Source organism: Dasypus novemcinctus, unplaced genomic scaffold (genome assembly GCF_030445035.2).
Source record: "Dasypus novemcinctus isolate mDasNov1 unplaced genomic scaffold, mDasNov1.1.hap2 scaffold_254, whole genome shotgun sequence".
Taxonomy (NCBI): domain Eukaryota; kingdom Metazoa; phylum Chordata; class Mammalia; order Cingulata; family Dasypodidae; genus Dasypus; species Dasypus novemcinctus.
The window spans coordinates 99,623-121,163 of NW_026688220.1; the positions used below are offsets into that span (position 1 = coordinate 99,623).

The 21,541-nt window shown below is 40.0% G+C and overlaps 1 protein-coding gene across 1 annotated transcript in view; it reads right to left on the reverse strand.

The window, feature by feature from the left end:
• The window catches only part of LOC131272942 (transport and Golgi organization protein 1 homolog), a 119,122-nt gene that overhangs the window by 24,239 nt on the left and 73,342 nt on the right, over positions 1-21,541 (reverse strand). Inside the window, exons 2-3 of the mRNA XM_071213640.1 lie at positions 4,935-5,021; positions 3,375-3,506 (exon numbers count right to left, since the gene is read on the reverse strand). The gene's annotated coding sequence lies outside the window, so the exon portion shown is untranslated. The remainder of the gene's footprint in view (positions 1-3,374; positions 3,507-4,934; positions 5,022-21,541) is intronic.

Here is a 21,541-nt window from a genome sequence, read left to right on the forward strand (position 1 = left end):
CCAGGCTCGTGGCTCAACTCTCCTGCTCCTCCAGGGTTCATTGCTTCACCTTTGGGCTGCTCCTTTGCGTCCAGCCTCTGGTCTCTCTCAGCCTCCCAGGATTTCCCTTTCTGGGGCTGCAGGTGATACTAGAGTCCTCTCACATGGCAGGGTAAAATGATGGCTCCTTTTCTCTCCCTTCTCCTCCATTTAGACAGGACTCCCAAAAGAGGATTAGAAGTTCCACAGTCTAATCCAAGGCCCTTAACTGAAGTGATCTAATAAAAAATGATCGAGTCCAAAGATTCCTTAACTGAGTCTAACTAAAAGTTGCCACATGCAATAGATTCACATGCATAGGAATGGGTTACCTTAAGAACATGATTTTCTGGGGTCCACAAAAGATTCAAACTAGCACATGAATTAAAAAGTTAAAAGAGTACGCATAGAAAAACTCTCTTTTACTTAAATGTGGGAATATGTTTGAGCAGAAAGTTCAACTCAATTTAAGGGTAAACCAACTCAAATTAAAAAGGGGACTTTTAGGGAGGGATCACACTTGACTTGAATTTTGTTCCTCTTATACACTGATTTTTCAAGGTGCATGTATTATTGGCATAATAAAAAATAAGTAAAGACCTTTATTTTAGGAGAAAATTACATATGAGTTTGTAGGAATGCAGAGGATTACTTTTAAGTGAAATACATGGGCAAAAACTTTACAGCAAATATATGATACATATAGCATCTCCTGCCTGATTGAGTATTGTCCTCATCCCTGTTCCACCCAACACCCAACCCACTCTTACCCACAAGTCATCTCTTCCCATAACTCCTTGGATGCACACTGAGATTTGTCTGCTATACTCTTGAATGCTGCCATACTGAGCACATCTTGTTTTGAGAAAAGTGCACGTACAAGATGTTTTTAAAATATATTCAGAGAAACAGATGTGGCTCAACCAATTGGGCTCCCATCTACTGTAGGAGGTCTAGGCTTCGATGCCCAGGGTTTCCTGGTGAGGGCAAGCTGGCCCATGCAGTGAGCTGGCCCACATGGAGTGCAAGCCCACACCGGAATGTTGCCCCATGCAAGAGTGCTGGCCAGTGCTGAGAGCTGGCCCAGTAAGATGATGCAACAAGAGACACAGAGGCGAGAAAATAAGAAGGCATAGCAGAACAGGGAGTTGAGGTGGTGCAAGAGAGCAATCCCTTCTCTCCTACTCCGGAAGGTCCCAGGATCAGTTCCTGGAGCCCTCTAATGAGTATACAAGCAAACAGAGAAGAACACACAGTGAATGGACACAGAGAATAGACAATGGGGGGAATGGGGGGTGGGGAAAAAAAAATAAACCTTAAAAAATAAAATGAAATATATGCATTTGAGCCTGTGGCATTCAGCCAACTTTGGTGCCTAGCCCTATGTTAATTACTTGAAGGAACTTCTTGCCTTCCATCTCCAGGTAACAGCAGTTCTCTGTAAATGCCCTTAATAAATGCTTAAGGACTAATCACCCTGGTGTTCAGTGACTTTTTCCTCAAAATCTCAACAGGCCTCATTTTGGGGCAGTTTGGGGCCATCCCAGCTGGGTCACCCCATTTCTCCTTTAAGGGTGAGTGCTGCTGCTGATTCAGTAGGACACATGAGAAACATCAGTTAATGAGTAGATAAACCATACTTTTTAACCAGCAGAAAGGAGCAAATGACTGATACTTGCAATATGAAACTCAAAATCTTTGTGCCTGGTAAGAGAAATCAGACACAGAAGAGTACACACTGTGTAATTAATTCCATGTATGTGAAATTCTATTACAGGCAAAAGGAATGCACAGTGACAGAGAGCAGATCAGTTGGTGCTTGGGCCTGTGTGGGAGTTGAGGGATTAGACTGCAAAAAGTGTAAGGGATTATTTGTGGTATATGAAAATGCACCATATTTTGTATTTGGTGATGGATATTATAGATATAATCAGAAAACCAGTCAGCAATTTTCATTTTTAAAAAGTCTAAGACTTTTATTTTTTAAGTACTGTGGAATACATTATCACAACGATGCGCAAGATCCACTGCGGAAAACAAAAGTACCCAAAGGAATCCAATTTTTAGAATTTAGGCATGACCTACTCTGTATTTTCAAACAAAATATATTTTCTGAATATAATAGTATATAATTCAGTTAGAAATTTTTAGAAATAATGTTATATCAGGGATAGGAATAAAAAAAAATCCCTTAGAAACTAGTATTTCTAACCATTTTATAGTATTTTCATGCAGCATTCTTTTATTCTATGTGTGTATAGAGGTGTATATATTTTAAACCAGACTACATAGAAGCTGCCTGTTTCTGTTTTTTCTCATTGACATTAGATCAACAGCATTGTGTTTTTCTTGAAATGACATTGAAAGAATGAATTTTAAGATCTTTGTTTATTCCATTGTAAGGATGTGCAGTACTTCCCGCGTCATGGATGAGTTTGGTAGTTGCCATATTTTTGCTGTAATAAATATTATTTTATTGAAAATCCTCATATAAGATTTCAAAAACATTTATATCATTAGGGCAGATAACAAGGAGTGGAAATACAGTGATTAAAAATAATACGAACATGTTAAAGGTGTCAGATAAATTATATTAAACTATTTTTCAAGAGAATTTTCAATTTCATGAACAGTACATGAAAAAGCCCATAAATAGTTAATAGTTAGTATTTATTTTTGATAGAAAGGATTTCTAAATTAAAATATTCTCATCAAAGCTATATAGTTCATGTGTTCACTGAGATATTAATTTAAAATTTAGATTATTTTACAAGGTTAGTTTCCATTTCAAACATTAATTTCTATTCATATTTCAGCAATCTAAAGGAAACAACTTGGGAAGCGGACTTGGCCCAGTGGTTAGGGCGTCCGTTTATCACATGGGAGGTCCGCGGTTCAAACCCTGGGACACCCTGACCCATGTAGAGCTGGCCCATGCGCAGTGCTGATCCGCACAAGGAATGCCATGGCACGCAGGGGTGTCCCCCGCATAGGGGAGGCCCACGTGCAAGGAGTGTGCCCCGTAAGGAGAGCTGCCCAGCGGGAAAGAAAGTGCAGCCTGCCTAAGAATGGCACCACCCACACGGAGAGCTGACACAAGATGACGCAACAAAAAGAAACACAGATTCCCGTGCCACTGACAACAACAGAAGTGGACAAAGAAGAAGATGCAGCAAATAGACACGGAGAACAGACAACCAGAGCAGGGGAGCAGGGGAAATAAATAAATAAACAAACAAACAAATAAATAAATAAAATACAATAAAGGAAACAAGTTAAAAAACCAGCAACTAAAAAATGGCCTACTTATTATTTATGAGTCAAAGTTTACCTACAAGGTACTTTAATATACTCACAGCAAGGACTTTGCTCCAGATGAAAATGGCAAATAAAGAAATTCCCAAGTAGCCAGTAGTAATGATACAATTCCAAAAAAATCTGTACAAGTCAGACCCAGAAGGAAAGCTGTCAGGCAGTAGATCAGCTAGCTAGAATAACAATATCGGAAATAATGAGAAGCCTCAAAGTAATTTACAGTAATTCACAATACTGTACATTTTAAAATACAAAGTATTAAAAAAGAGAGATTCATTCAACAGAATAGGAATCAGGAATGAAAAAGAATAAATTACTGATCCATGCAGAAACAAGAACAAATCTCAGAAACACTATACTGAGCAGAGAAAGACACACACGGAAGAGTACATATAACGTGCTTCCATTTATATGAAATTCTAGAACAAGTAAAATTGTTATAATGAAGGCAAAGATTGAATGAAAGTAGGGTAATGACACTTTCTGGGGTGTTTCCCACCCCCCTCAGGCCATCTGGGCCTCTACTGTGCAAGAGAAACACGTTTTGAAAGGGGTTTGTATTATGCATGTGTATATGTATGTCAAACTTCCATGATGTTCTCTTAAGATTTGTTTATTTACTCTATGTAAATTGCACATTAAAAGAAAAATCTGTAAATAAATATTTAACAATGCTTAATGACAGGCATGGTAAAGTATTTAGGAGGAAATATTCTGATGTCTCCAATTTACTTTGAAATGCACTAAAATATGATGAATAGATGGTTGGATAGGAAGGTAGGTGATTATGTTTAGTGAACTGTTAATGGAAAATGTTGCTTTAAGGCTGAAAATTTTCATAATAAAAAAGTCAGAATAAGAGCAAAACCAAAATAACACATAGCAGTGCTTTGACTTTTTCTGTTCTGCGTTTTTCAGCAAGCCTTTCAAAAGCAATTGCTATTAAATGGTAGGTATATAAACGCTTTTAGGTACACTCTCAATTCAGCATAAGTTGCAAATTATAACTATGCGCAGGTAGAATTCTGCAGAGGTGCTAATTTCTGGGTTTATGTTTTTATGGATGAATCAGCCCCAAATTTCTTACCAAGGATAAGAATTAACAATAAGCAAATTGTAGTATATCCATAAAATGGAATACTACCCAGGAATGGAAATGAACAAAACCATCAATATATAAAACCACAAGGGTAAATGTCAAAATGATTATGTTACTAAAAAGAATCTTGCTCCAATAATAGAAAACTTTCCATGTCCTTCCGTAATTGTGAGGAAGGGGTATTAGGAAAGATGGAGGGGATGGATGGATGGATTACAATGGAGCACAGAAAAGCTTTTGGGCTTGTTGGGTATGATTATTATCTTCACGGTGGTGATTATTTCATAGTTACATATACATGTCAAAATTCAACATATTTTATATATTAAATAGGTGCTGTTTACATCACTTACATATGACTCAAGGATTAGGGGGAAAAATTGGATATACTAACTTTGTTATTTTTCTATCAAAATAGAGCACATTTTTAAATATTGTTAATTTAATTTATCATTTTATAAATCGATTTGTAATTGACAAAATAATATAAATTCAGACTTACATGGAATGTAAAGTATAGATCTTCTTTGATATACTTATGAATTAACTGGACTAAATCTTTTGGAACATTTCCAAACGTACGCTCAACCTGTAGAATGAACAGAGAAACAGAAATCAAAATTATCATAGCAGCATATGTCACAACTGTCAAAAGATGGAAGTCAACCACATACCCACCAATCAAGAAGTAGATAAAATATAGTATAGACACACGTTGGAATATTATTCGGCTGTAAAAAGGAATAAAGTTCTGATATAAGCGACAACATGGATCAGCCTTAAAGACATCATGGTGACTGAAATAAGCCAGACAGAAAAGGACAGATATTATATGATCTATGAATATTAAACAATTAGAATAAATAAATTCATAGAGTCATAAACTGGAATATAGGTTACCAGGAGCCAGGGTGGGAGTAGGAAGTGGGGAGTTAATGTTTAAAATTGTACAAAGTTTTATTTGGGAAGATGGAAACATTTTGGTAATGGATGGTGGCGATGGTACTGTGAGATTGTGAACATAATTAAACAGCACTGAAATATATATTTAAAAAGAGAAATTTTGGAATGTATATATGATACCAGAATAAATTTTTTAAAAATTACATAAGACGTACAACACAAACTATGAACCCTAAGGTAAATCCACGGACTATAGTTAATATTTCAATTATAAAATGTTCTTTTATCAATTGCAACTAATGTTCTATGCTAATCCAAGATATTAATTATAGGGTGGTATATGGGAACTCTGTATTTTATGTATGATGCTTCTGTAAGCCAACAACTTCTCTAATTAAAATTTTAAAAAATAACATTGGATAATGGAAATGCTCCTTCAAATTACAAAGTTCATATGGGTGGTATAATTTGATTATAAATAAAAGGATTTAGTCTTTTAAAAAATTCTGTACTAAAGATATAAATTAAAGAAGTATCTGCAGTTATGGACAAACTGAGAGATACAGGTGGCAGTTATTATATTATCCTGGGATTAATATTCCCATAAAATTGGAATATTAGATGGAAGCAGCTACATGGACCATGGAAAGTGCAGAGCAGGCTATTCGGTAGTCACTCTCACTGGAATATTAGAAGCAAAGAACTTCAGCACCAAAAGCCAAACTAGTTGCTCTCGTAAGCATCCTGCAGCTAAGTACAGGACAAAAGGCAAACATATATGCAGAGTCCAGACATGCTTCTGTTGTCCTACAAGCATGTGGAGCCATTTGGAAAGAACGTGGTTTATTAAGCACTGCCAATAAAAATATCAAAACGTGTAGACTTGATCTTGCAGTTGTTAACTGTAGTTTTACAGCCAAAAGACTGGCAGTTATTCCTTGTAAGGGACATCAAGCTACTGATAGCAAAGAAGCTAAAGGCAATAGACAGGCAGATAAAGCAGCAAGAGAGGTGGCCAAAGGGGAAATTACCCTTCCAACCCTTGCTTAGTTTTACCCAAACCACACACTATTACCTCACAGTGAGTGAAGACCTGAACTAGAGACATTTAGAAAACCTCAGTATTCAGAAAAAGACTTAGCAAGGGCAAAAGAATGGGATTTCAAAGTCTAATTAAACAGGGATGTTTACAAAATGAAAATGAATGCAGGGAGATGAGTAAAACTCATGTCCCAGAAAACCTCCTCAAACCCATCATAACACACGTTTACCAAATCACACACTATGGACGAGAAACCCTTTACAAATGGTTTATTTTCTAAGCAGACCTAACCTAAGCCGAACTAGTCAAGCTGTAACTAATGCATGCATAACATGCACTCTAGTCAATCTTTGGCCCGCCCTAAAGTACCAGCTTTAACAAAAGGAGTACACTATCGGTGACCAGGCAGAGGTGATGATTGGCAAATTGATTTTACCATAATGCCTCAGGCACCTGGAAATTTGAAATCTCTGCTAGTATTTGTTGACAGTTTACTAGATGGGTAGAAGCTTTCCCTTGTCTAACTGAGAAAATCCATGAAGTTATTCAGTGTTTTCTAAAAGAAATTATTTCTGGGTTTGGGCTCCCTCTGCCCATTCAAAGTGATAATAGTGCTGCCCTTGTCTCTAATGTAGTCAAAGATGTTTCCGATTTACTGGGTATTGATTGGTGGCTTCACTTCTCTTATCGAGCTCAATCCACAGGGGGAAAAAAAAAGAATGAATGAACAGAACATTAAAAGAACATCTAGCAAAAATTTGTTTGGAAATACAGTTAAAATGAGATAAAGCCCTGCCCGTTGCACTCCTGAGGATGAGTAGAACCCCAAAGTGGATTAGGTTTAAGTCTTATGAAATGACATGTGGAAGGCCATTTCTAAAAGTAGAATATGCTGGGAATATACATCCTAGTTTTGAATTACCCACTATTCAACTTATAAAACCCCTAGGAGGAACTCTAACTGAAATCAATAACTAAGCTTCCAACTATCTTAAGTTCCCTGCAGGCGCTCCTTTACACAACTCCCATCCTGGAGATTGGATATGGTTACAAACATGGAAAAACTTACACCCCCAAACACAACTAAGTTCCAGATTGGTAGGAGCATATCTGGTGTTGCTTCACACTCACTCTTCTCTTAAACTACAGCATCAAACCATGGATACATCATACTAGAGTCAAGCTACAACCAATCTTGCACAGTGATTCTCTACCACTCCGCCAAAAAGCAGCTGTTGTCAGCAACCCACCTGAAGATCCTGAACATAAAAATATACCTGTGAATCCCTAAGTCAGGAGTCCTCGCCTAGAGCTACTTTCAAGATTACCCCCAATCCTTTGAACAATGATCAATTTTGCTTACATACCATGGACCAATGTTTCCAGCAAGAAACCCCGTAACTACTACAACCCATTTCAGTAGGAAGCAGCCAGAACGAACAACTGAGTCCCCCCAAAATTAATTCCACGATTGGAAATAAAAGTAAAATCAAAGGGAATCTGTAGCTCAAGAATAACCGGGGGGATTTGTAGCATGAACAGAATACAATATACTTGTAACCTAGCAAGCACCTTAGAATAGGCATAAAGTCTCTAAAGAAAAGCACATAGCTCTGTCGAGTTCAATGTGTTTTTTTAAAGATTTATTTTATTTATTTATCTCTCCCCATCCCCTCCTTGTTTGCACTTACTGTGTGCTGTGTCTTTAGGAGGCACTGGGAACTGAGCCCAGGACCTCCAACCTGGGAGGGAGGCACCTAATTGCTGGAGTCATTTCCGTTCCCTGCTTTGTTGTGTCTCTCATGATTTTTCTTCTTGTGTCTTTTGTTGCATGTTGAGTTGAACATTAACTAGACATTTTAATTCTCTTTCTTTGTAGAGAAAAATATACCTTCGTAATGCTTCACTCATTCCCTACTCTTACCCCCGTGAAATTTAGAGGCAACAGGCACAATATGTATCTTAAATATTAACCAGAGCAGAAACATTAGAAAAGCTCCTCCAACCCCTCCCCAATGATTAATTTTCTTTGTTTCAAATCATGCTACAATTAATTCTCTTTGTTTCAAACCTGTATAAAAGTTGTTAAAATAAAACCAAAAAAAAACCTTGGCAGGGAGGCAGATTTCAGATTTGAGATTGATTAGGTCTACTCTCCTCCTCCAGCTAATACAGCCCCTTTTCCTTCCCAGCCTAGTTTGGTGTGCCTGTCTATTCTGCCATACCGAGGGATGAGCCTATGGGTTGTTCCGGTCTCCTTCACAACCATCCTGTATGGAAATACCCCGGAATGCAGGTGAATGGGCCAGACAAGACCCTTTCTGTACAGAGCTGTGACTTTCTAGGTGAGACAAAACCATGTAAACAAATTAACTGTCTTACAAAGCAATGAATACAAATGCTTCTGATAAAGGGAAGCAAAGCATCATGGACACATACTAAAAGAGCAAAGATATATTTTGTCTGGTCCTAAAGCTGGTTTTACTAAAGTGGGATAAAATAACTTGACTTCAGGATTTTACTGGTGGACATGGCCATGAACAAGGGTAGCGGTGGGAAATGAAAAATGGGTTAACTTATCCAAATGCTCACAGATGCACTAGGGAAAGAGAGCTTAACTGAGCTATGAAAAATGAAACCTAAATGGGGAAAAAAAGGCAAGAATAAAGGCTATCATGAAATTACACCATATATTAGACTCACAAGGAAGAGATTAGATTTTTCTCTTCCTGGAGTGGTTCAATTGTCTTGGTTCTGTGTCAATACAAGGTCCCACTGGAGTTTTCTAGATCCTTCCTTGGTAACTGGTGCATGCAAGAAAAGAAAGAAAAATTAATGATCTCCAAAGTGTGTTTCCAATCTTTCTCTCTGCTTTCCTCTGCTTCTTTCCCTCTTTTGGAGGGCTTACTTTGAAATCTTCCCAGTTGACACTGGATATTTCTATATGCTTAGAAGCTACTAAGGCATATGTGAATCCCCTGTATATTCTCTGTAACATTTATGTAATCAAAATATCTTAGAGAGAGAGAGAGAGAGAGAGAGAGAGAGAGAGAGAGAGAGAGAGAGAGAGAGAGAGAGAGAGAGAGAGAGAAAGAAGATACTAAGGTCGCCACTGACCCTTTCTGCTCTGGGTGTATCAGGAGTCTGAACACCACATGAGGACAGGAACTCATCTTCCTGCCTGTCATGTCCTCCATGCCATAAATCCACTCATTTTTTAACAATCCCAGCAAGTAACAGCCATTTATTTTCATGTCACAGACTTTTGAGGGCTCCCCTTAAACTATATGGACACAGAATCCCTGAGGGAGTCCCCAGAAACAGAAGGGAAGGTATGACAAGCAAGTTGTTAAAGCCAAAGAAGAAACAAGATATCACAGAATGCAAATGATATTTTGCTTTTTTTCACATAGTAGTAATAACACCAATTATTAGACACCATAGTTCCCAGGGTGGCCAAGCTTTCAGAAATATGAGTAATATGCTTAACAAAAATGCAAGTGCACATGGCATGGAATCTAAATTGCAGACTTGAAGGAGGAAACACTAAACTGTTTGGACATAGTTAAGCATTTGGCATCCTCTTTCTTGTCTTCAGTTTTATTTCCTGGCACACATTCATGACTTCTCCCTGTATTTATCTCTGCTTGTACTGTTTGCCTCTATATACATTCATTTTTCCTTTAGAGAAACAGACAATTTCTATTTTATGATTGCTTCAGCATTTTACTTCTCAGGAAAAAACCTTAAATTCCTTTCTTAAAGCTACAATATAAATGGTACATGAATTGACTTTTAGGAAAAAGGGATATATGGACAAGGGCCAAAAAGAAAAACTACAGACATATAACAGAAAAAAGTAAACATCTGTGATTAGAATAGGCAGACATAACATCAAACATTTGAGAACACATTCTAAAACAATTAACAAACCATTTCAAAATCAAGAGTTAGTAAAGAAAGAGAAATACAGATTAAAAGAACTATAAAAAACATAGTATAGGCAACATTACCTTAGTAAATTTAAGACATTACAAATGGAATACTTATGGGAAGATAAAAATGACTAAAACTAAATGGAAATATATGTGAAAATCTTTAGTTTAGTTTTTTTTTGTGTGTGTAATTCAGCAGCAATTTTTCATCTTTATAACTGAAATGATATCAGAAAATTTTCTTCAATCTGAAAGAAAAGATCCTGGCAAAATGGCCATGACAAAACTTATAATTGCTTTCAAATGTACATAGGGTGGAATCTTTCATCTTTTCTGACTAGGTTGCAGTACGTGCCATGCTAAAACAATTAGAAGCATCTGAGGAAGGGGTTTACCTGACCAAGATGGTTGAGTAAGAAGTTTAAAAACCCTGTCTCCTCACAGCACCTTAGAAAACAGGCAGAGACTGGCTGAAACAAATAAATGAGAACTTTGGGGAAACAGTCAAAGGTGTACAGCAACCAAATGAATGCTGAATCAAGAAAAAGGCAACTTAAGAACAGCAGGAAAACCTCACAGCACTTTTACTAGCCTTCCCCCAGTTTTGTACAGAGGCAGCTCACGCTCCCTCTGCAGGTTCCTGGTCCTAGGTCTGGAGAGAACAGGGTCCACCTTCCAGACTGTCTGTAGCATCTTAAAGAACACATACAGTATGTTCACCTCTGACTCTCCTGTTCCAGCGCACACCCTGGACTGGAAAGTGGCTGGAATGGTTGTAAAACACCCTATGGGAACAATCCAACAGCAGCAGATGGGGCCAAAATATTAACCTACAGCTGCATTTACCATCCCAGTCCTCGGCAAATACCCTACAGGAAAACCCAGGAATGTGTTTAGGACTCTCCCAGATTCCAACCCACATTTAAAGCTCTACTGGCTTATTTTTCCTTAGTAGGGGCTTTTTGTCTACAGCAGTCTCAGCCTCAGGGTACAGACTAATCAAACTCCCTTAGGTAGGAAATGACTGGTTTCCTCTAGTTCATCTAGTAATGGCTCTTCTCTTACTGAAATTTTAATCTAGTTATATTACTTCACTTTCTCAGTCCCCTGGTTGGCTCTGATGTTTTCCAATAAGCAAGTTTTGTAAGGTAACCACTTTTTTTTTCCTATTACTGTTATGCCTCTGCTTGTTACATCTCCCTGGAAGTGTAAGTACCATTCCCTTCTCCAGGATTAAAAGCCAAGCTCCTCTCAGTCCAGCATGACTGTCATTTTCTGCTGGGATTCTATTTCTCCACCTACAAAACTAGAAAGTGCTTCAGGGGAAAGAGAGTATGCATGTGGTGCTTAGATCAGGGTGATTCCTTTCCTTCGGGGATGTAGTACTTCAAGTCCTTTTGGTTTGGTTCTCCAATGCCTTCCCCTCTACTGTTTTACATACTTTCTCAACTTTTGCAGTTGCTTTTAGTTAGACAGTATGTTGGACATAATCAACTATCATGTTCAAAACTAGAATGACTTTACCAGGATTTCTTTTCATCTTCCTTTCAGAAGTAAATATTGAAATGCACCTGGGGCAGCTCCCAGGCACAGAAGGAAAGGTATGACTCAGACGTTGTTAAAGCCAAGGAAGAAACAAGAAAGCACAAAAGGTCAATGATATTTTTTTCACACAGTGTTAATAATACCAGTTATTAGGAAAAACAGTTCCCATCACAGACATGCTTTCAGAAATATGAATAATATACTTAAGAAAAAAGTAAATGTACATGGGATGGAATCTAAACCGTAGATTTGAAGGAGAACCTTACTAGAGCTTCCAAGATCAAGTGTAATGAGCAGGAGTCTGATCAAATACGAGGTTCTTCCTTTTTCATAGAACAGGCTCATTAAGATAATTCACATACCATTTGATCCCCCATTAAAACTGTACAATTCAACAGCTTTTAGAACATGTACAGTTCTTTGCCTTTTGAGGTTATAAAGTTACTATCTTCACATTTCAACTATTTCATCATTTCCTGTGTGTGAAATAAGTAGGATCTGGAGGACACAGAACCCCACCTGGACAGATGGTGCCAGTCTAATAAGGCTAGTTAGGAAACTGCAGCTTTCTACAGGAGTAAGGAGAGCCCACTCAAAGCACCCAAGAAGAACCTGATTTAAATCAGTATGAAACAGAGAGTCCAATAAAACGGAAGGAAGCAGGTATGCCCAACATTTACTCACGGTAATGGGTGGGTCACTTGGAAATCCCAGCAGAATGAGCCAGAAGAGTAGCCAGGATAACCCCATGTCCTGGCTCCCTGGGGGGCGGTGTTGGCGCCACCAAGAGGGGAAGGGGAGGGGCTAAGGCTGGGTCTAGGGTGGGGGTGGTCCCGATAATGCAAATGGGGTGAGGGTGTGGCCAGGCTCAGAGTTGAGGTGTGAGAAATGGGAAAGGGCAGAGTGGGTGGATATCTCTGAGGAGGAAGAGACAGGGTTGGGGGGATTTAGGGGAGGGTAGAAGGAGAGGGATCTAGCTGGAGAGTGGAATAGGGTTCAGCTCAGTAGGTGAGGGTATCAGTAAGTCAGCAGGTACGCAAGTTCTGCCGGCACTAGGTGCAGGCCAATTTAAACTGCCAGGAGCAAGTGAAGGACAAGGACTAGGCTCCGTCCTCCTTCCTGCCTTCTCCTGTGTGGCTGCTGCCTTGGCAACCTGGATGCTTTGCATCTCTCCTCGACCAATCCCCTGCCTTTGCTCCTTGCCCATCATAGTGGACGCCCTCGCGACCCCATTCTAAGGATTCCCCCTCCCCCTACCTAACGACATTCCAACTGATATCTCCTCTCTGGAACATTGGCCGGCTTTTGGATTTCTGCCCCTTCGCTGTCCACTTCACCCTTTGTCCCCTTCTCTTTGCTTCCCTCCTTTTGTGAAATCCCGTTGTTTCAATGGACAGTCTTAGCAGCAAACCTTAGCAAACCTTGTAAAGCAAATGATTTCAAAACTTCAAGAAGACAGCAAATATACAGGCAGAGTGGAGGATTATCACAACCCTTGCCCAACAATTGATAGAATCAGTCAAAAATTCAGAAAGGTTTAGGAGATATGCAATGCAAAACATCTAAACCTTACAGTGAAATATGTATATGTCTGTGTATATATATATAAAGAGGGGGGGGAGGGAGGGAGAGAGACAGACTATTATATCTAACAACTGTGGAAAATCCAGTATTTTTAAAACATTAACATTAAAAAAATTAATTTTCATCAAAAATTACTCTCAATACATTTCAGGGATATAAAATTAAACATGCTCTCTCCTCATAAGGTAGTTGTGGTATAAATCAGTGATAAAATACTAGAAATATTACATATGTTTAGAAATTGAGAGGTGCCCTTCTAAGTAAAACATGACTTGTAGAAGAAATTTCAAAGAAAAAGGGAGCAAAATTCATCTCAATGGAAATGATCATGATAATAAGGGCTGAAACATTGTCTCTTTCTTGTCTGAGAATTCTTTGGTTTGGAAAGATTTTGACTTAAAATCTCTGCTTATTAACCTAAATGTTAAACAACTGTGAAGATGTCACGGATCCTCCTGCCCATGAGCCTGGGCTTTAAGTTATGAACATGAATGGGGGGAAAATCCAAGGCTATTCTAGTGCTTGAAGCCCCTTGGAAGACCAAGCAACTCAGAGCTTACTCAGAAAGTTCTTCCTCATCTCCCCTTGGGGTTTAACCAGATAATACCCCAATTGCTTGTCAACACCAGGAGTGAGGGGTGCCAGGTGTGGAACAGGCAGACAGGGTCCCAGGGACCAAGGTGACAAGGGATAACTCCACCGCTGATCATCTCTCTGGGACCCTGTTCTGAGCGGCCTAGGTGTATTTATCTGCTTGATTGCACTCATGGTTACTAAAGTCACTCTGGCACATGGAAGCTACAAGAATAATGTTTCAAACTTCATCATGCTTTAGAATTAAGTAAATATATTGCAAAAAGGAAATTTTCTATCACTGCTAATATCTCATGTCGACATCACGGCCTCCCCATATGTAGTTGTTAACCCCTTGACAGATGGAGAGACTGAGGTTAAGAGAGGTAAAAGAACAATACCCGACCAAGGCCAGAGACCTGCAGAGCAGCAGAGTAGAAACACAAGACCTGGCCTGCCTGGCCATGGGACAGTGCTTTTAAGCTTTCTAGGGATTCAGTCCCTATTTCTAAGGGTCAGAAATGGTGAGTTCATGTGCGAGTATGAAGTTATTTTATGAGTTCCCAAAAGAAAATGATCGTGTTTTTGAACTAATAAATTCTCGTGGGTGTGGAGCCCTTTTGATTGGACTACATCAGTGAGGTATGTCTCAGGTTGAGTCTCTACCCTCTTACTGGGACTTTATACAAATGGAGACACAGAGACACAGAAAAAGGAAGCTGCCACTTTCATCCTGCCATATGAGAGAAAGGAGAAAGTAGAAAGAGATTCCAAGTTTTCCTACAGCCGTAGAAAAGTAGAGAAGTCCCAAGAGGCTGAGAAAGGTCCCAGAGTCTAGAAACAGCATAGCACAGAAGCAAGAAAAGAGGCCCCCAGTGGGCTGAGCCCACAGAGCAGCTGAAGGCTGAGGAGACAAGCCTTGCTTGTCATATGCCAGATCGTCATGGGGCAGAATGCCAGGATCACCACCTGCTGACTTTGGTGAGAAGGAATCTGTGATGGTGCCTTGATTTGGATATTTCACGGCCTCTGAACATAAGCTTTTACCCTAATAAATTTCCCATTATAAAAGCAAACACATTTCTGGTCTGTTGTATTGCCAGCCCTCTGGTAAACCAAGGTATGCCACCATAACCCCTGGAAATGTCCCAGTGTGTGTCTCGGTTAACTGTTTGAGACCTTATTTTCATCTTCTTTGGGTATATATAACTTATTTATGTTTATACAGAGTGGCAATTAAACAGGAATTTCACCAGCAATAATGACTATTCTTCTAGAAATAATTCTCCATCATTACATTCAAATGGAAACATATCGGATCCTTTACATGTTTCCCGCAGAGTCTAAATAGATTCTTTCTATTCTTTTTGGAAGTGGATGTGTAACTGTTACTTCTGAATTATTCCAGATCCTCTTGTCTATTCATCTTATTTCACAAACCTCTGAACCTACCAGCTCAGTAATGCTAAGATGCACTTTATGCAAGTGCAAACTAACCACATCCTGCATTCTGTCCTTGTGCCACATGCCTCCCCCCACAATCTATGGATTTCTATGTTGATGCTGAGGTATGAGAGGCCCCATTATCAGGGCCCACTCATACACAGCCTGGTAACTCTTTGTGTGAATGTGTGTGTGCTTTGACAGTGTTTGTGTATATGCAAGGAGTGTATGGATATTGTGGAACATGAGCAAGTGCAAAGTATTTTGTTAGTGTGTGCTTATGATTTTAGTGCTTGTTTCTTATCAGAAAGTAAATGATCATTTCAGGATATGTGTGGCTTTTTAGGTTTGATATGGTTAGAATATGTATAGATGTGTGGGACTGGGGACAAGTTTCAGTCACTCTATTTGTGTGTAGTAAAACCTATATAGTCATTTGGAATATGTGTGTACGTTGTCAGCATTTGCATGTGGTCAGTGGGTGTGTGGTCATTGTGGGATGTATGTGTTTCTGAGTAAGTGTATGAGTGAGTATGGATATAATATGCTTATTGGGTGGGACTGGGGAGCATTGTTCTGAGTCTTCACCATATGTAGACAGTAAACCAGGTTCTGTAGCGCTAAGAGATTGGAGAACCTGCAGACAATATCCATTATTGGCCTGTATGGGCTATAGATTGAGGGTTTTGTGGAAGTTATTGATCAGAGGCCCTGGACAACAGGGAATGAACTGGGCCAGGAAGTGACCAACCATGAGGAAGCACCCTGTACACTACTCAGGAACCCTGATCTCACCCTATAGACAGTAGAGCATCCACAGTAGACTCTAAGCCAGAAGTGACATGTTCAGTGGCAAGTGTTTGGGTTTGGTAGTTTGATATTACTTATGAATTCCAAAAGTGATATTATATTTGTAAATTGGTCCATTCCTCTGGGCATGATACCCTTTTGTGATTCGTTCAAATTCAAAGGCTTTATGTTTACTTGATTAAATCAAGATTAAGGCTTTGATTTGATCACATCATTAGGGTGACTCAGTTTGAGTCCCTGCCCCCTCAGTGGGCTATATAAATGGACACTCACTCAATGAGACCACAGAAAGAGATACACAGAGGTAGAGAGACAGCTGAGACCCCAGGAAGAGAGATGAGCCATTCGCCTGAGAGTTTGCAGCTGAAGAAACCAGAGCCTGAGAAGCTGAGCAGGCTGGGAAAGAAATGAGCCCTCCAGCCTTCAGTTGAGATCAGAAGAAGCGAGGCCCATGGAAACTTAAGAGGAGAGAGGAGGGCTGAATCCTTGTAGATGTGGCCTGCCATCTTGCTTCAACACATGACAACAGACTTAGGTGAGGGACTAACCTTGAGTTGAGCTCTTTAGGGTCTTGCAACTGTAAGCTTTTACCCTAAAGAAATACCCTTCATAAAAGCCAACACATTCCTGGTACTTCATCAGCACCCTGTTTGGCTGACTAATACATTGGGTTTTAGTCTTTTGTGGGCCTCATAAAATTACATTCTTAAACTAGTCCATTCTTGTGCATGGAAGCCTATTGTATGTGGGGCCTTTGGTTAGATTCAGTTAAGAGACCTTTTGATTAGATCACCTTTGGTTAGGCCACATCAATTAAAGGCCTCTGATTAGATTATGGGATCCAGGGTAGATCTTAATCATTTTACTGGAGTCTTATATAAACCAACCCACAGAGAGAAAGACAGCTGCCATTTTACCCTGCTATGTGAAAGAAGACTCCAGGATTGCCAACAGCTGCAGAAAGACAGAGGAACCCTGAGAGGATGAGAGAGAAACCAGAGGCTGGAAGCAGCAGAGCAGCCTGAAGTTGAAGAGATGAAACCCAGAAAGAGATGGGCCATATTCCTTATAACTCACAGCTGAGCTGTGGTAGAGGGGAGTGAGAGTAGCTGGGGAAAGAGACCGACTGGTATCCATAGAATGGGCCATCTTAACTACTTGGCTATTAAAATATTCCTCTGCTGAAGTTACTCTCTGCTGAGCATTCACATGGGATGTAGATGCTTTTTTTCCATACACTGGAATGTCTACCCATATGATTCTTCCCCGGACATGTTTGTCACCAATTTTCCAATCACATTACTTCTAAGTCCCTGACTATCCAGCCAAGCCTTTGGAGACAACTTGTGAAAAAGTTTACAAATTCACTTCTAGCCATTTCTCCTTCCAAACAAAATGAACGACCAGATACACGGCTCAGTGTTCTACCCACTGGCAGGATTTCCACTCACCACTGCCCTTCAGGGATGTTCCAGAAAGGGGGTGGCACCTGCATATGGTGCAGAACCCTCTGTAAACTAAGCCTGAGTTTTATCTTCCTAGAAAACTGATTGTAAGGAACTCCACAAGAGGTCATAGCTATGGACTAGGAAAGGAAACGTAATGTGGCAGGATGGAGGCCATGGGCATATGGGCCACTTCCTCATAAAAAAGTGTGTCTTCAGGATGTGCTCAAGCCCTTCTTGGCATATACCGCTTCCATTTGATGGTGCAGTGCTGCTCTGCATACCCAACTTCATGGTTTTAGTGGGTCAGACAACACCCAGCTCATGACAGGAAACTCAGGTCTTCTGGTAATTTGGTGGCCCATGATTAAGTGTTTCGTTTCTACTAAGATTCAGAAGCAGGCCAAAAGCTGTTTCTCAGAAGGAGAACAGTAATCTGCAGAGGATGGCAGGGCTTTGCTCCAAAAATTCTAACGGTCTGTGTTGTGGTTTTCCTTTGGGTTCCTGCCAAAGGCTCCAGACATCATCTTTATTTGCCACTGAAATTCCCAACACCATTGGATCTGCTGGATCATATGGCCCAAGGGGCAAAGCAGCTTATACAGCAAACGACCAGTGGCAGTGCCTCCTAGTGTCCTGGTCCCCACTCAGAACTAATAGCTTTTCTGGTCACTCAGTAAGTGGAATGGAGAGGCACATCCAAATAACAAATATGTTGTCTCCAAAGTCCAAAGAGGTGAACTAGGCATTGTGCCTCTTTTTGGTCATAGAAAGGGCCATAGGCAACAATTATCCTTCACATTATAAGGGATATCTCAACATGTCCCATGCCACTGGACATTTCACCAAGGTGGGAGGCCTCTGTAGTTTTGTTGGGCTTAGCTCTCATTCATTGACATGTACACACCTTACCAATAAGTCTAGAGTACTTGCTACTTATTGCTCACTAGATCCAATCAACATGATATCATCAATATAACAGGACAGTGAGATGTTTTCTGGGAAGGAGAGATGATCAAGGTCCCTCTGGGCAATATTATAACACAGGGGTGGAGAGTTGATACACCCCTGAGGTAGGACAGTGAAAGCATACTGCTGGTCTTTCCCGCTGAAAGCAAACTGTTTCTTGTGATCTTTACTAACAGCAATTGGGGAAAAGGCATTTGCCAGATCAATAGCTGCATACCAGGTGGGGGATGTGTTAGTTTGCTCAAACAATGATACCACATCTGCAACAGAAGCTGCAACTGGGGTCAGCATCTGATTAATTTTACAATAACCCACTGTCATCCTCCAAGTTCCATTTATTTTCTGCACAGGTGAAATAGGAAAGTTGAATGGGGATGTGATGGGAATCACCACCCCTGCATCCTTTAAGTACCTGATGGTGGCACTGATCTCTGCAACCCCTCCAGGGATCTGGTATTGCTGTTGATTTGTTAGGTAGGCACAGTTCTAGTGGTTTCCACTTGGTCTTAAGGGCCATCACTCCACAAGTCAAGGAACCAATGAGGGGATTCTGTGAGTTGCTAAGTGGGCCTATAGCAATTATGCATTCCACAACTGGGATCACAACCACAGAATGGGAACACACTGGACCGACTGTGAGATGGATCTGAGCTAAAACTCCATTGATCACCTGACCTGCATAAACCCCTTCTCTGACTGGGGGATCACCATGATGTTTTGGGTTTCCTGGGATGAATGTCATTTCTGAGCCAGTGTCTAATAATCCCCAAAACATCTTATCTTTTCCTTTTTCCCAAAGCACAGTTACCCTGGTAGAAGGCCACAAGTCTCTTTGGGGAAGACTAGGAGTCATATTCATAGTATATATTTTTGGCAGTGTAATATGGTCCTTCCCCAAAGGGACCCAGCCCTCGTGTCATTCAAGGGGCTCTGGGTCAGTAAACTGTCTCAAGTCTGGGAATTGATTAAGGAGCCATGGCTCTCTATTTCTGTAATTCAAATTAGAATTTTGTTCACTTGGTCCAGAATTCTTGCTCTTAAAAATCCGGGAGGAATTTGGTATATTGTCTTATATTTTATGTCTTGGTATCCCATGATCTACAAGACAATGTTATAGGTCTCTGCAGCTAAGATTATTTTGATTACTGCTTTCGGTCTGCTGTTCATTGTGGTTATCACATTCATCTTGGTGATTAAGTGCTGCCAGTTGGCTTCTGCTAACCCAAGACCTGATCATTCCTATTGTGTTTAAGGATCCCAATTCAGTGACAGCTGGTACCAAGGCAAAATCTGACAACAGAGAAGAGTAACCACCAAGATCTTCAGGGAAGATGGAGCTAGTTCCACAAATTTATTACTTACAGTCCTAGTGAAAGGTGTATCTTCTGGACCTTCCTGGCATGGGCGAGCAGGCCTTACATGCTACATCTACTCTAGTATTCCAATCTCTCTAAGCCTTTGGGTCCCCTCATCTACAGTATACCAGGGCAGTAATGTTAGCCATCTTGTGATCCATGTTTCAGTCAGCCAGGCAAACAAACTGTTAGAATCCTTTCTAATCCATGAGCGACAATTTTGTATCCAGCATCTATGCGTAGTGGTCCTATGTCAATAAATTCAACCTAACACAATTTTATATTTCTTCCATCATTTATCCATACCCTTAATATACATTCCCACACATATTCTCCAGATTTATGCTATGTAAATTAGAAAACTCATGTAGTTCTTTTGGACAATAGTGTACTTCCTCATGGTTCAAACTTTGTACCTCACTCTTTGGGGTCTGTTGGGATTTTGGGATTTTATTCTAGTTATAGGCCTGGAAGTAAAGAGGGGTGGTAAACAAGAGAGATTAGAAGTTTCTTGCAAGCCAATTACCTCAGGACATTCCTTTCCAGTTTCATCAGCTGAGAAAGGATTAATCTCTTCAGGTGGAGGTAAAACAGCAGACTCTTTAAGGTAGACTGGAGGTCTGGCATTGTTTCCTTCAGCCATAGGTCAAGTTGCTGTTTCCTCAGGAAACATTACAGGTTTATCTAGCAAGGACTTAGCAGAATTTAGGGTTTCACTGTCCCCATTGCCATCATTATCAACCCATATATCTCCATTCTGATTTTCATGATCCCATTCCTTTCCAATCAATGCCTTCACTTTACAGCAGGCACTCTGCAAGGTTGAGATGTTTAGTTTTCATTTCAACTCTGTTACTCTCACAGTGAGACTCTGGGTCTCTTTTTCAGACATCTTAAGTCTGTGACTACATGAAATGAGATTTTCTTTCAGTGCACAGATAGAAACGTTCATATCCTTCAATCAGCACTTAAGTTGAAAATCTGAAGCCTTCAACTCATCCTTTCTTTTTTAACTGTATCAAGTGTATTTAGGAGCAACCAGTCAACATCATTATACCTTTCAATTCCACAATACTCTGTTAAGGTGTCAAAAACACTACTCTTACCCAGAGCCTTGCCTCTTATAAACATGTAATTAGCCATATCCAGTGGTGATATTTTGCAAACCTATTGCCGACTCACACCATGAACTCTCATTGGCATCTTGATCATTGGAAATAAAGCCATTACTGACTTTGAATCTAGTCACAGTAGAGAGCCAATTACAAAGAACCCAGAACCAATTCAGAAATCCCATTTTTAAGATTCTCTTTCTCAAGAACCACCCACTCTTGGTATCAAGCTGTATTACTCAGGGTTCTCTAGGGAAACAGACCATACAGGAGAGATCTGTATATATTATGAGATTTTTAATAAAATTGTCTCACATGACTGTGAGAATGCACAAGTCCAAAGTCCATAGGGCAGGCTGCAATCCGGGAACTCCAATGAAGATCCTCAATAAT